This window comes from Hibiscus syriacus, unplaced genomic scaffold (assembly GCF_006381635.1).
Source record: "Hibiscus syriacus cultivar Baekdansim isolate YM2019G1 unplaced genomic scaffold, ASM638163v2 tig00002511_pilon, whole genome shotgun sequence".
NCBI lineage: Eukaryota > Viridiplantae > Streptophyta > Magnoliopsida > Malvales > Malvaceae > Hibiscus > Hibiscus syriacus.
Window position 1 is genome coordinate 2,756,980 of NW_024061932.1, and position 14,182 is coordinate 2,771,161.

Below are 14,182 nucleotides of genomic sequence, written 5' to 3' on the forward strand. Positions count from 1 at the left end.
AAAACCAGAGTTGTTCCACATACACTTCTTATTTTATAAAACCATTTAAAAATGCACTTTTAACATCCATTTGATATAATTTAAATTCATTGAAACATGTAAATGCCAACAACATTCTAATTGCTTTCATCCTAGCTACGGGAGCATATCTTTCATTAAAGTATATTCCTTCTTCTTGAGTACACCCTTGAGCAAAAAGTCTAGCCTTGTTCCTCACTATATTACCACTTTCATCTAGCTTATTCCTAAACACCCATTTAGTACCTATAGTATATTTATTACCAGGCCTTTTAACTAATGTACATACTTTACTTCTCTCAAACTGATTTAACTCTTCTTGCATAGTCATAATCCAATTCTCATCGGTTAATGCTTCTTTAACATTTTTAGGCTCTATGCATGAGATAATGCAACATAATTAAAAATATTCCTAAGAGAAGATCGAGTAGTTATCCCTTTGGATGGATCACCTAAAATCTCACCATCCTTGACATAGTTGTACTCTCTTGGGTATGTGACTTCCCTTTCTTTAATGGTTAGATTCTTGAAGGCATCTTGAGTTTCCTCATCCTTTACTTCTTCCTTTGATGATGATTCTCCCATGTCATTTGTATTTATTATACCTACGTCATCATCAAGACAAGAATCCTTCCTCGAAAGAGGATTATCTTCGAAAACAACATGAATACACACTTCTAACCACTAAAGTTCTTTTACTAAACACACAATAAGCTTTAGAATTTAAGAATAACCCAGAAAAATTCCTTCATCACTTTTAGCATCGAATTTTCCAAGATTGTCTTTATCGTTGTTTAAAACAAAACATTTACATCCAAAAGGATGAAAATAACTAATGTTAGGCTTTTTATTTTTGAAAATTTCATATGGAGTTTTCTTTAAAATAGGCCTAATCATTACTCGGTTAATTATATAACAAGCGATATTTGTGGTTCCCACCCAAAAATATTTAGGCAAATTGTTTTCACAAAGCATGGTTCTAGCCATTTCTTCTAAAGTTTGATTTTTCCTCTCAACAACCCCATTTTGTTAAGGGTTCTATGTGCTGAAAATTATGGCTAATCTCATTTGAATTACAAAATCAGTAAATCCAATATTTTCAAATTCAGTACCATGATCACTCCTAACACTTAAAATGGAGTAACCATTTTCATTTTGGATTACTTTTGAAAAAGTAATAAAATTTTCTAATACTTCATCTTTAGTACTTAAAAATAAAACCCAAGTAAATCTAGAATAGTCATCTACCAATACAAAGGCATATTGTTTTCCACCCAAGCTAGTAGTTCTAATTGGCTCAAAAAGATCTATATGGATCAATTGTAACACTCTACTAGTTGATACATCGTTAATGGATTTAAAGGAAGCTTTCTTATGTTTTCCTTTTGCACATGCATCACAGATTTTATCAAGATTAAATTTCATTTTTGGCAAGCCTCTTACTAAATTGCCATGATTTAGTCTTTGCAAAACACTCATGCTTGTATGTCCTAGTCTCCTATGCCATAACCAACTATCATGTTCATCCTTGGCAACTAGGCATAAGTTAGTCATATCAATTGAATCTAAATGCACTATATAAATGTTTCCTATTCTATGACCAATAAGCATAATCCTATTAGATGCAATGTCAACAACTTTACAACCATTTGTTTCAAACAAGACATTGTATCCTTTATCACATAATTGACTAATACTTAATAGATTATGCTTTAACCCATTCACATATAACACATTTTCTATTTATATGGAAGAGGTATTACCTATAGTATATATACCTTCAATGTAGCCTTTTGAGTTGTCACCAAAGGTTACTACTCCTCCATTTTTGTCGTTTAGCTTTGTAAACTGGCTCTTGTCTCCGGTCATGTGTCTCGAGCATCCACTATCAAGATACCATGAATTTGGCTTACATTTAGTGCCTTAAAGAAATTCTCCTTTTCCTACAAACATAGATTAATTTTTTATTTTTGGTACCCAAAGAAGTCTATATTCATTAGTCCCTAAAAGCCTTGTCCCCTTGGGTATCCATTTGTTTAGGATATCCTTATCTTTAGTAGTATTGAGTCCTTTAGGAACCCATATACTCCTAATGATCTTACCATTTGAGGTTCTTTGGGGACCTCTATGATTGTAAGATTTAAAGTTCTTTCTAATATAGTTAGATTTTGAGCTATCTCATTTTTCAAAATGTTTTGTACCAACTCTATCAAAATAAGCTTTAAGATCATTAATTTTCTTTTGATGATCATCATTGACTCTTGAAAGTAAGTTTTGCAAATCTGAATGTTTCTTTTCAAAATCTTCTATTTTGATTTGCAATTCTTTAATTTTACTTTCAAGATCATTTTTGGTCTTGGATATGAGATCCTTTTCAATTTTAAATTTTGAAATATCTTTCTTTTATTTTGAAAATAATTTCTCATAATCCGAACTCAACCCATAATATTACTCTAATACTCATCAAATGAATAATCTTCTAAATTGGATGAGTTAGAGGTTACCTTAGAATCCTCCTCGAAGGCCATTAAGCACAAGTTTACTAGTTTATGTTCCTCTACATCAGATGATTCGTCATCGCTCTCAGTAACTACGTGTGTTTTATGGTTCTTCTTTGACATACCCTTATTCTTTAATTTTGGGCATTCATATTTAACATGCCAGTCTTTTTGCACTCATAGCAAATGATTAGGTCCTTTTCCTTGGACTCATTTTTGAAGCCTTTATTTCGTTGGAATTTTATTCCTCTATTTTGCTTTATTAATTTTCTGAGTATTCTGGAAAGCAAAGGTATTTCTTCACCCTTGTTACCATCAGAGTCACTCTAATCTGTGGTGGATTTGAGAGCAACACCAACATTCTTATTTTTCTCCATATCCTTCTTTGTATCATCCTTCTTCTTGTGATCTACCTCATCTTGAATCATCATTTCATGAGTGAGGAGAGAACCAATGAGCTCATCGAGAGTTAAAGACTTTAGGTCTTTAGCTTCGATAATTGCAGTCTTATTTGATTGTCAAGCTTTTGGAAGAGAATAAATTATCTTCCTCACAAGTTTCTCATTAGGGATTATTTCATTAAATCCCTTGAGGCCATTGACAATTACTGAGAATCTATCTGTCATAGCTTTGATATCTTCATCTGGTTTCATCTTGAATTTTCATAACTATGAGTAAGAAGATAAATTTTGGTTTCTTTTACCTTGTCGGTTTCTTCATGTGTAACTTGAAGTTTGTCCCATATCTCCTTGGTGGTTGAACAAGATGATATTTTCTCGTATTTATCTGGTCTAAGTGCACAGAAAAGAATATGGATTGCTTTTGAGTTGAGCTGGAATAATCTTGTCTCTTCTTACTCATATTTTCAGTTCTGTGGATTGTTCAGAGTATCATCTCATCATGATTTTCCATTCTCCCACGTCACTAGGTTGAATGAAGAACTTCATCATATTCTTCCAATAGGCATAGTTAGCTCCATTGAAGAAAGGAGGCTTGTTGACGGGTGAGAATCAAGAACAAAGTTGAAGTTTGAAGTAGAGGCCATTAATGACTTAAATATCGATTGAACTCTTTGTGAATCTTCTCAAGAGGTGGTAAAACCTTCAAATAAGACAAGCTCTGATACCAATTGTTGAGTTAATCAATTGGATGAAATTGCCAAGAGGGGTGAATTGGCAATTAAAAGTTTGGTGGAAGCTTTAATAGAAAATTGAAAAGATTTGCACAACGATTTAGAGTGGTTCAACTTTTTCAATGAAAGTCTACGTCCACTACATTAGCTATCCACACTAAGGATTTTCCACAAATTCACTAATTTTTCTTTCTTTTGAGGACAAAGAGTAACCTTACAACTCCCTCAAGAATTATACCCCAAATTCTTAACACACTCTCTTCTCAAAGAGAAAATTACAAACTTTGCAAACTTATAGAAAAACCTAACAAGGTAAGATGTTTGAACAATTGTATAACAAAGAAAGAACACTAAAAAATGAATAGAATTGAGCACAAATTGTGTTCTTGAAAGAAAAATGAATATTGAATGGATTTTGGCTTGAATTGCTCAAACTTGATGTTTAAAGCTTTCTCTCTTGTTTCTTTTCTCAATTCTTCAATTCTTAATCACCAATGGCTTCAAGACTTGTTTAAATACACCTCAGATCAATTCTAGACGTTAGGGATGATCATGGAGTCAATAGAGCCGTTGTAGTGTGAAATCCACTTAAAAAGTCTGTTGGGAGCGTATAGGTATCGATACTCCTTCATAGGGGTATCGATACTACCTGTATAAAATTCAAATATTTTGACCGCTGCAAACCAACGGTATCGATACTGGCCAAGGGGTATCAATACTACTATGTCAAGTGGTATTGATACCGGTCATGTTATCGGTACCCAATTTGCATTCTGTAATTTCTCAGAGTCAAAAACAAAGAGGTAGTATCGATACCATTGGCAATGGTATCTGTATTACTATATATAAGGGTAACGATACCGTGTAGGGTATCGTACCTAAATTGGCTTTGATGTTTGGGGGTATCGATACTGTTGAGGCAGTATGGTACTACCCTATTTAAAACTTAATTTTGACTCGATTATGGTTCGAAATACATTGTAAAGATTGTTTCAAAAATATAGTTAAACTATAAATCAAAAATTTTCATTTAGTAAGGAGTAAAAATTGATATTTGAAATCTTGGAGTAATATTTTTAATATTCGAATAATTAAATCGAATATAAAATTTGAATCGAATATAAAATCTTAAAATTACTTAATACTTTATTTGTTGTATCGAAATATTAAAATGTTTTCAACATAAAGGCTCTTAATTGTTTCATAGCCTGATTTTCGATGGTTTATATTGAGATAAACATGATGAAATAACCTACGTAAGTGAAAACCATTAGTCACCTTCTATGAAAAACATTGGGTTGTTTTTCTAGTACACCTACTAAAATCTTGAGGTAAGATGGCTAAATATATACTTTTGTATATATATATCTTACAAATCGAGGAATTTGGTGGATGAAGGGTTAGGGGTTAGTTGTGTGTTATGATTTTTCCCTGTCTTAGAAAGTTCAAGACTAGTTTCACTTATCTAAGAGAAAGATTGTTCATCATCACTATTTAGTAGTTCAAGATATGTTCATAAGTGCTTAAGCAAATAATCTCGATATTGTTCTTCTCAAAACACTATCTCTTGAGTTTCAAAAGAATCTTTCACATTAGTAGAGGAATGTTGGTAATGCTTAAGTATTGACGAGACTACACATGTTACAGCGGCACACGAGATGGTCCCTTGTTCTCTATCACTCAACAAGAGTGGGAAAATGCACACTATAAATACTCTTATAAGTAGTATTTCCCACTCAATGTGGGATAGTGTCTTAAACATTACTAGCATCAAGGATTTATGATGATTGTTAATTTTGACAATGTATCCCAACCCTGGTTCAATCGACTCCATCACCCGACTACATTGTCAAAATTAAGTACGATGCGACCTGGAAGCTTCAACTCATAAGGTAAGTAGTGTGGTTTTTGCTAGAGAATATTATTGTTACGTTCTGATCGGAGACATCAGCATTAGCGGCAGATTGAAACTTGATCAGAACCATCAGCATTAGCTCCACTTTGAAACTTCGCTCCATATTACGTGGACAATAAAATTGGCAACATCTTATCATTAAATGAACGTAAAAAATTACTAAAATAGTTATTTCGACTCTTTCTTTAATCATTTTGACCTTTAATATTTTATTTTAGGACAAAAAATCTTAATGCTCGACTATTTTGGCTTTTATTCCCTTTCCTAGAGCATTTTAATCCTTAACTTTTCATTTCATTTTAAAGTGAAAAAACTCTTATTTTGGAACTTTAACCCTTCTGTCCTAAAATGAAGTATTGAAGCCTATAGACACATGTTTTCGTCCGAAGATTTTTCCTTTACATTGTTATTTTAGTTATAGTATTTTATTTTACTTTATTTTTATTATTATATATAATATATAATTTAAAAAATATAAATATAAATAATATAGTATGTAGTACATTGTTTTAAATAAATATAGTATATTTAAAAAATCTAAATATATATATATATATATAATATAATATATAGTATATGGTTTTTAAATAAATATATAGTATATAGTTTTTAAATATATATATATATATAATATAGTATTTAAAATACATATATATATAGATATATAATATAGTATACAAGTTTTGAAAATCTATGTAAATATATTATAATATGATATAAATATATATATATATATATATAATTTTATACATTTTTATATTTATATTATTATTATTATTCATTTTATTTATATTATAGGTTCAAATTGTAGGTTGGGTCCAAAATCAAGATCGAAGTGGTCCAAGTCCAAATTCCAGGCCGAAAGTAATAGGCCAATAGTCGGTAGGTGTCCGGGCCCAACCAGGCTCATAAGCCTTATCTAGTAGTACCAGCCCGATTAATGGAGTCCGGTTGAGAGATCCAAACAGTGGCCAAAACTGAGCAGGAGCAAGCCCAGCAGATCAAGACCTGAAAGAAAACCCAAAACCCATTAGAGTTTCTATTGATTATATCCAACGTCACCAAGTGATTTGAGCCATCAAATATGTTACCAATCTAATGGCCCAGATCGTGAACCATATTTAGGGTTATCAAACCCTAATCATCGCCAAGAGATCCACCATTGGATCTGAAGAGAATTCGACGGTCTAGATTTAACTATTTAGGGTTTTTTAACCCTAGATGATACCAGCCGCCGCCACATATGCCTTACAACTGTTGGATCTGACTAACCATCCAATGGTCCAGCTTTAGTCCAGTACCCCTACCGTCCGATCTCGCACGTGATATCTAAGCGAGACTCATCAGATGCTCCACGTGCTTGTGCGTATGATTCATGCACACCAGATTGGTCCCCACAAGTCCTTGCTGCCACCATCACAGTCATCCTCAGGGTACGCAAGCCGACGCGAGCCTACTATGTCCCCTCTGCCAAAATAGTAGAAAATGGACCCGCAGAATTCCCTTTGCCATGCAGAGTCCTTCGTCCCTCACATGCAGACACGAGATAACAAGATATATATCAACAATCCGGAGAGCATTAAGGGGGACCAGGAAGAAAAAAAAGCAAACAACCCAAGGAAAAAAGAGAAATATTCTCTCCAGCAACTCAAAAAAACCAAAACCAGGGGAAGAGCAACAAAAAAAAAGAGAGCTTTAGGAATAAAAATAGAGAGAGAAATTGAGGAACCCTACCATTCTTTCAACTGGGGGACGCCATCTTTGCTCTTTAGAGCCGAGAAACCTTATAATGTTGAAGGTAATCCCTTTTCCCAAGTATATTTTGGCTTATAGTTCGGTTGTTTGGGCTTCGGAGGGGTTGCTTTCGAGTTTGTTTGTGTGTCGTAGGTCTCTAAAAGGCTCGACCTTGGGTGGGTTTTTCATCGGTGAGTGTGTGAGGGACATTAGGCTCCTTATCCGAGTCTTTTGGCCGCGATAGCTTTTGGGTTCCTCGTCTGATGAAAGAAAAGAGGGGGAAGATGAGTCAGAGGGGAGAAAGAAAGGGTTGTGAGGAAAGAAAAGGAAAACGAAATGGGTTAGGGTTTAGATTTTTATCTAATATAGCCCATATATCAGCATGCTAAAACAGCGTCGTTTGAGCGGGTGCATGTAACGGCAGCGTTTTGTGAGGCTAATATAGCTTGTGTCTGGTCGGGAGGGGTTAATTGTAAGAGAGATCCCTCTAACTTCAGCCCATTGCATTGTGGTCCCTGAATCAAGCCTTGTCGAACTTTTAATTTTATCCTGTAAGTTTGTGCGCCTTTCATTTCAATCATGTGACATGTTATCCTTATTTATTTTTCTGTTTTTACTTTTAGCCTATATTTTTGTTATTTTATATTTCAATCCCGCGGCATGTTTGTTCAATTTATTCGCTAATTTGCACTTTGTTCACCTTATATTGGTCTTTGTTGGTTTTGTCCATAACACGTGTAGTTACATATATGTATGCACTGGTTAGGCAGTTCTCTATTAAATAATAGTTGTTCGTATAATGTGTTTTTGGTCCTAAAATAATATTTTATTAGTTTAATGTATGATACACCCACGAGCATTGCCTGATTCAATCCAAATAATTTGACTAAGGGTAATACATTTTCATTTTAAAATTGACATGAGGTGGTTGTCTTAATTCATGAGAAAGCTACTTCCGACAATTTTAAAATGAAAATGTGTTCCGTTAAGTGAAACCCTAAAATTTGATCGCACCTAAAAATTGGGAACGAGAGAACAAGAAATGTTCGTCGATTTAAATACTTTGAGAAAAGATCGTTAGAACTTATCTAATGTATGATCTTGATGTCTTTAAATAATCGAATATTCTTCTTCTTTTTAAAAGTTTTGGTAATATTTAATTTAATTTGTTTAATTTTGTGCATTTGAATATTGCGATGAAACCGTAATATTTCTTTATTTAAATTGGAGTAAGAATCGATTGTCTTAAGGTATGAGAGGTCGATTTTTCTCGATAGAAAATAATTAAATATTACTCGTTTTCATTCTAACATTCAAGATTTTTGTTTTAAGGGATCATAAACTAAATTAAATTCGAACTTGTAAATTCCAATACAAAGACAATTAATTAATCGACTAGGTACCGATTTAGGCCTTTGTGGGGTGTTAATCCTTTCCCAGAAGTAACCGACTCCGAACTCAATTTTTTGGTACGCATACCGTAAATTTGTTGTTTTAATTAAAATCAATATTTTTATTAAAATGACAAATATTTTTTAGATACCCAATCACACCCTAATCAAAGAATGGTGATGACTCATCGAACCGCATTTTATTTTATTTAAAGGAAATCTCAAATTTTTCGAAGAGGACCTTTTTAAAATCACATTACTTTATTACTTAAAAATTAATCAAGAGATAATTAAAAAGTGTTATTCGAAAATCCAAAAATCGTTTCGACAAAGCCAAAATGCTCCAAAAGAGTAGAAATAAAAATGACTATTTTGATAAATGTTGGTAGATAATTTTAAGTATGCCTATAATTAAAATTAATGCTAGAGGTAAGTTAAATCACAAAGAAAAAGAAAAGTAACACCACGCAGCTATATCTAAAAGTACAAACTATTATTACAGAATACACTATATATGAGTACAGTTTTTGCATATTCTACAGCAACATTATCATGTACTGCTGTCTGTAAAGGTAAAACTGTCGAAAATGCAACAATGGTGGTACCTAGCATTTCCATTAAAGAAAAAAAAGAGAGAGAGAGAAGAGTTAACTCCCAAATGCTATAAATAATCTACTTGGGAGATGACTTGAGTTAAAAATATCATTATAAATCAAAACAAATAAAATTCCCAGCCCTGTGTGCTTTTCATATACTGTGACAATGCTACATCTTCAACATTCAGCTGCAGAAATGAGGATCTTTTACTATGCTCTATCCTTTCTTGGATCCTAGATTTTGAAATTGTAACAATTTGTATTCTTAATACCCCGTATTCGGTCAAAGGATGCCACAAACTTCACAAACATGGCCTTACTCATTATCTTCTTTTTCTTCAGAAGGGTCGGAAATACAGAGACCATCCCGATAAGAAAAAGCACCGACAAGGTCTTGCAATCGTAAAGATCCTTGACAGACCTAAGATCCCCAAGTGCAAGGCCAGCCTGAAAGAAGATACAACCATAGTCCTAAATCAGTTAAGGCAAGGCATCTGAATATATGGCTGCCATCTTTTTCTATCATTTGACTCGCATTAACACCAATGAATTGTACCAAATTGAATATTAACACATCCAGGAAAATTCAATAATACATGCTGTAAGAAACCTATTACAATAAGAATGGTTCTTCATCAACAAGCAACTACTTCAAACTGCAATGATTGAAATCTCCCTAGACAGTGTCCATGGTTCAATGACTCCGTATTTGGCTAAAAGTTGAACACTGATATAGACGTAGACTCACACTATATGTGTAGGGATCTTGTAGAAAATTTTCACATTCCAAATTGATAAGAATGCACATCAAATTGATGTCATCAACTAATGCAAAAATGTTCTGAACAATATTGTTGTCAATCAATAGTTAGAAACAAATTAACTTCTTCTAGACAATGTGATGAGACAAGAACCATGCATAAATATATTTTGCATATCCATTATCAAAAGCTTTTTTAACTAACCATGGTGATTATTGAACATCACTTACACCCATGAACAATAAGGTGTAGCAATAAATTGGTTATGACAAAAGCATCTGTTTTCTTTCAACTTATATCTTTTTATGACAATACCAATGGAAACAAAAAGGGAATAGGAAAATTAAAATCAATTCATAAAGAATGCACGATATTAATTGAGGTACATGACAGGACACTTACTTTGACAGTTATATAGGAGGCTGGAATTAGGCCGATAAAAGTTGCTAAAAAGAACACATGAAACGGTATGTCAACTATTGGTGATGCCAAATTGATAAATAGGTTGGGTAAAGTTGGAGTAATTCTCAGAAAGAGCATGTAATTCAGCAATTTGTCCCTTCGCTTGGCAATCTGATTCCACCAAAATAAAGCAGATGAATTCAAGTACGAAAAGACGGTAGAGCAAAACAAATGATAGATGCTAAATTAAGAGAACACACAAATGAAAAGTTCCGAAGATGGTAACAAGGGGGAGAAAATGAAGAAAATGGTACCTCAGTTTGAAAAAGTCTTAACTTATCAGGCCACAACCATCTAACCAAGGGCCTGCCAATCAGCTTTGACAGAAAAAAGCAGGAGCAAGCTCCTGACGTGGCATTGAAGACAACCAAAAAAGGCCTTTAACACCAAAGAGAGCCCCAGCCAGCAAAGACATGAAAATTGTTCCAGGAATCATAAAAGTTTGCATGAAGATATAAGTTGAGCAGTAACCCAAAATGAATTGTGTTGGGTAATCATTTGCATATGTTGCAATGTTATCTCTGAAAAAAGAAACAAAAAAAAAGGCTTCAGTAAAATGAATTGCAGCTAAAACATGAAAACGGGAAGAGGTCGCTCATGACAAAGTAGAAACGCCCGTCAACAGGAAAGTAGTCACTAACCAAGTAGACTAAAGCAGATGATATCGATAAATTAAGAATGATTATTTCGGCAACAATGCATTGTAAAAATATGAAGGCCGAATCAAATGTAATGCTGTTGTTTTACATAAAAAAGGGAACTCTGCTTTAATAGCGATCTCTCAAAATATGACCACTCGGTATTAAACAATCCCTGTATGAGAAATATTTAGTACATATCTGGATCTACTCGGTATGCAATATTCTCCCCACAACTTGTATTATTTGATACCCTCACATGATCCACTTATGAAAAAAATCATGATTAACCATATATGGGCATTAAACAATCTCTGTATGAGAAATATTAGTACATAGCTTGATCTACTTGGTATGCAATATTCTCACTACAATTTGTATTATTTGATACCCTCACATGATCCACATGAAAAAATATATATATGATTAACCATGTATGGGTTTTAACACCATTAGCTCTCTCTATATGAAAATCATATAAACCACAAGAAATCTAAAATGGGCATTTCCAAAATCTAAAGTATTATCAAATCCAAAGATTATACACAGATACTAAGTTTGTTTCCAAATTGCAAGCATCACATTCAACAATTGAGAGAAAACATCAGTTTTGATGATTTAAAAAATCAAACAAAAGGGAACCTACTTGAGCAATCGCAGATCAGAGATGGAACGTGGGATCTTGAGTTTCCCGTACTCGGTAGCGGGCATGGTAAGGTATGCAGAACAAACCGGTGGAAAAAATAAAGAAAACCCCGAAAAAGGCGGCCAATTCCCACCTGGAAACGGGAAACCTTTCCGATTTTAACCTTTCCCCAACGGATATTCGTCATCTTCCTTGCTGCTGTTGTTCAGCAATGCCGCTGCGGCACTCTCCTCGTCCCTTAACACATTCCTTGGTGCCGCCATTTTAGAACATCGACAAGATAAAAGTGCACAAAAAAACAAAGCTGATGTGAACCTAAGATCCCAAAAAAATATAAATGACAATAACAAATTGAAAAGGAATTTCGTTGAAGAATTAAAGAATCAATTTTTATGCCATTTAATAGGGAAATGGAACGGGTGTTTTTATGAACCCTAATTTGAAGAAATTGAATTGGGATGTGAGAGACCCGATAGAGCTTTAAACCAATGCCTTCGTTTTATGCGTGTTTTTTTTTTCTGATTTAATTTTTGAATGAAACGAAAGAAACAGTAAAACTGAAAATTTGTCTTTAAAAAGCTAAAAACTCAATAAGCAATTAGTGACATTGGACAAGATATAAGATTATTTCTAAAAATAGGTAAAATAAAAAGTAGGGTATATTTTATTGGAAAGAAAAATATGATTTAGATCCTCTAATCAATTTACGACTTATAAAGACAATAATTAAATAACTTTATCTATATACTAATTAAAATAATGAATATAATAGATTATATTAGGTCAGATTGCTTAAATAAAAATATCGATTTACAGATCTTTACGTGACCATGCAATCAGTCTATCCTTTGTGGACTAAAATCTTAAACTCACAAACTTTGTGGACGCCGATGGACAGCGGGACACTTCTCTCTTAGTAGGGGTGTAAATGAACATAACGTTCGGTGAACTGTTCGTATAATGTTCATTTGTTAAGTTAAATAAATGAATATGAATAAAAAAATTATGTTCATTTAATTAACGAACGAATACGATCAGAGGTGTATTCGGTTCGTTTATGTTCATGAACAAGTTTGTTTATGTTCATGAACAAGCTTGTTTATGAGTTCGTTTATCAACTCGTTCATTTATGTTTATGAACAAACTTGTTTACCCTATTCTCTTTTTTCTTTTATTTTTTTACACTTTAAATATTGGTGAACATAATGATTAAATAAAACACATAGTAAAAGTTACATTTTAAACTAAGAATTTTAAAGAGTTTAAGCACCAGTGGTGTATTTTATAATTTTTTTAGCTTGCAAATGAAATTAAAAATCGAATATTGTTGAAAATATTTTGCTATTTTTATATAACAAATAGAATATAAATGATTTTAAGATTTTATATCTGATTTCAAAATATTCGAATATCAAAAATATTACTTCAAGTTTTCAAATGTCAATTTCAATCCTTACATAAGTGTAAAATTGTGTATGGGTCTTAAAATATTTTTGAAACAATTTTTACAAAGTATTTCGAACTTTAATCGAGCCAAAAATGATTTTTACAAAGGGAGGTACCGATACACTATTGGATGTATCGATACACCCCCAACATCAAATGCATTTTGTGTATCGATACACTGTCTGATGTACCGATACACCCTGGCTCAGGAAAACATCTCATGTAATTAGTGTATCGATACACCCCAAGTGTACCAATACACTAGGTCAACCAACGGTCGAAATATTTGAATTTTACACTGAGTGTACCGATACACCTTGAGAGTGTACCGATACACTACGCTCCCAACAGATTTTTTAAATGGTTTTCACACCATAACGACTCTGTTGACTTCACCAATGATCCCCAACGTTCAGAATCAATTGAAGGTGTATTTAAACAAGCTGAGGAGCCATTGATCAACAACAAGAAACAAGAATTGAGAGAGAATCAAAGAGAAAGCATCAAACCTCATTGTTTGAGCATTTCAAGCCTATTTTCATTCAATATTCATTTTGCTTTTAAGAACACCTTTTGTGCTCTATTGTATTCATTCTTTAGTATTCTTTCTTTGTTCTAGAATTGTGCAAACATCTTACCTTGTGAGGTATAATTCTTGAGGGAGTTGTAAGGTTACTCTTTATCCTCAAAAGAAAGAACAAATTAGTGAATTTGTTGGAAAATCCTTAGTTTGGATAGCTAAGGTAGTGGACGTAGACTTTGGTTGAGAAAGTCGAACCACTCTAAATCGTTGTGCAAATATTATTTATTTTCTGCAAAAGCTTCCACCAAAATTTTAATTGCCAATTATCCCCCTCTTGACTATTTCGTTGATCGATTAACTCAATAATTGGTATCAGAGCCTCACTATTTGAAGGTTTAACCACCTCTTGAGTCGATTCGGAA

At 33.1% G+C, this 14,182-nt stretch overlaps 1 pseudogene; it reads right to left on the reverse strand.

Moving 5' to 3' along the window:
• Nucleotides 1-9,160: 9,160 nt before the first annotated feature.
• LOC120146647 lies at nucleotides 9,161-12,316 on the reverse strand (annotated as a pseudogene).
• Between the last annotated feature and the right edge of the window lie 1,866 nt (nucleotides 12,317-14,182).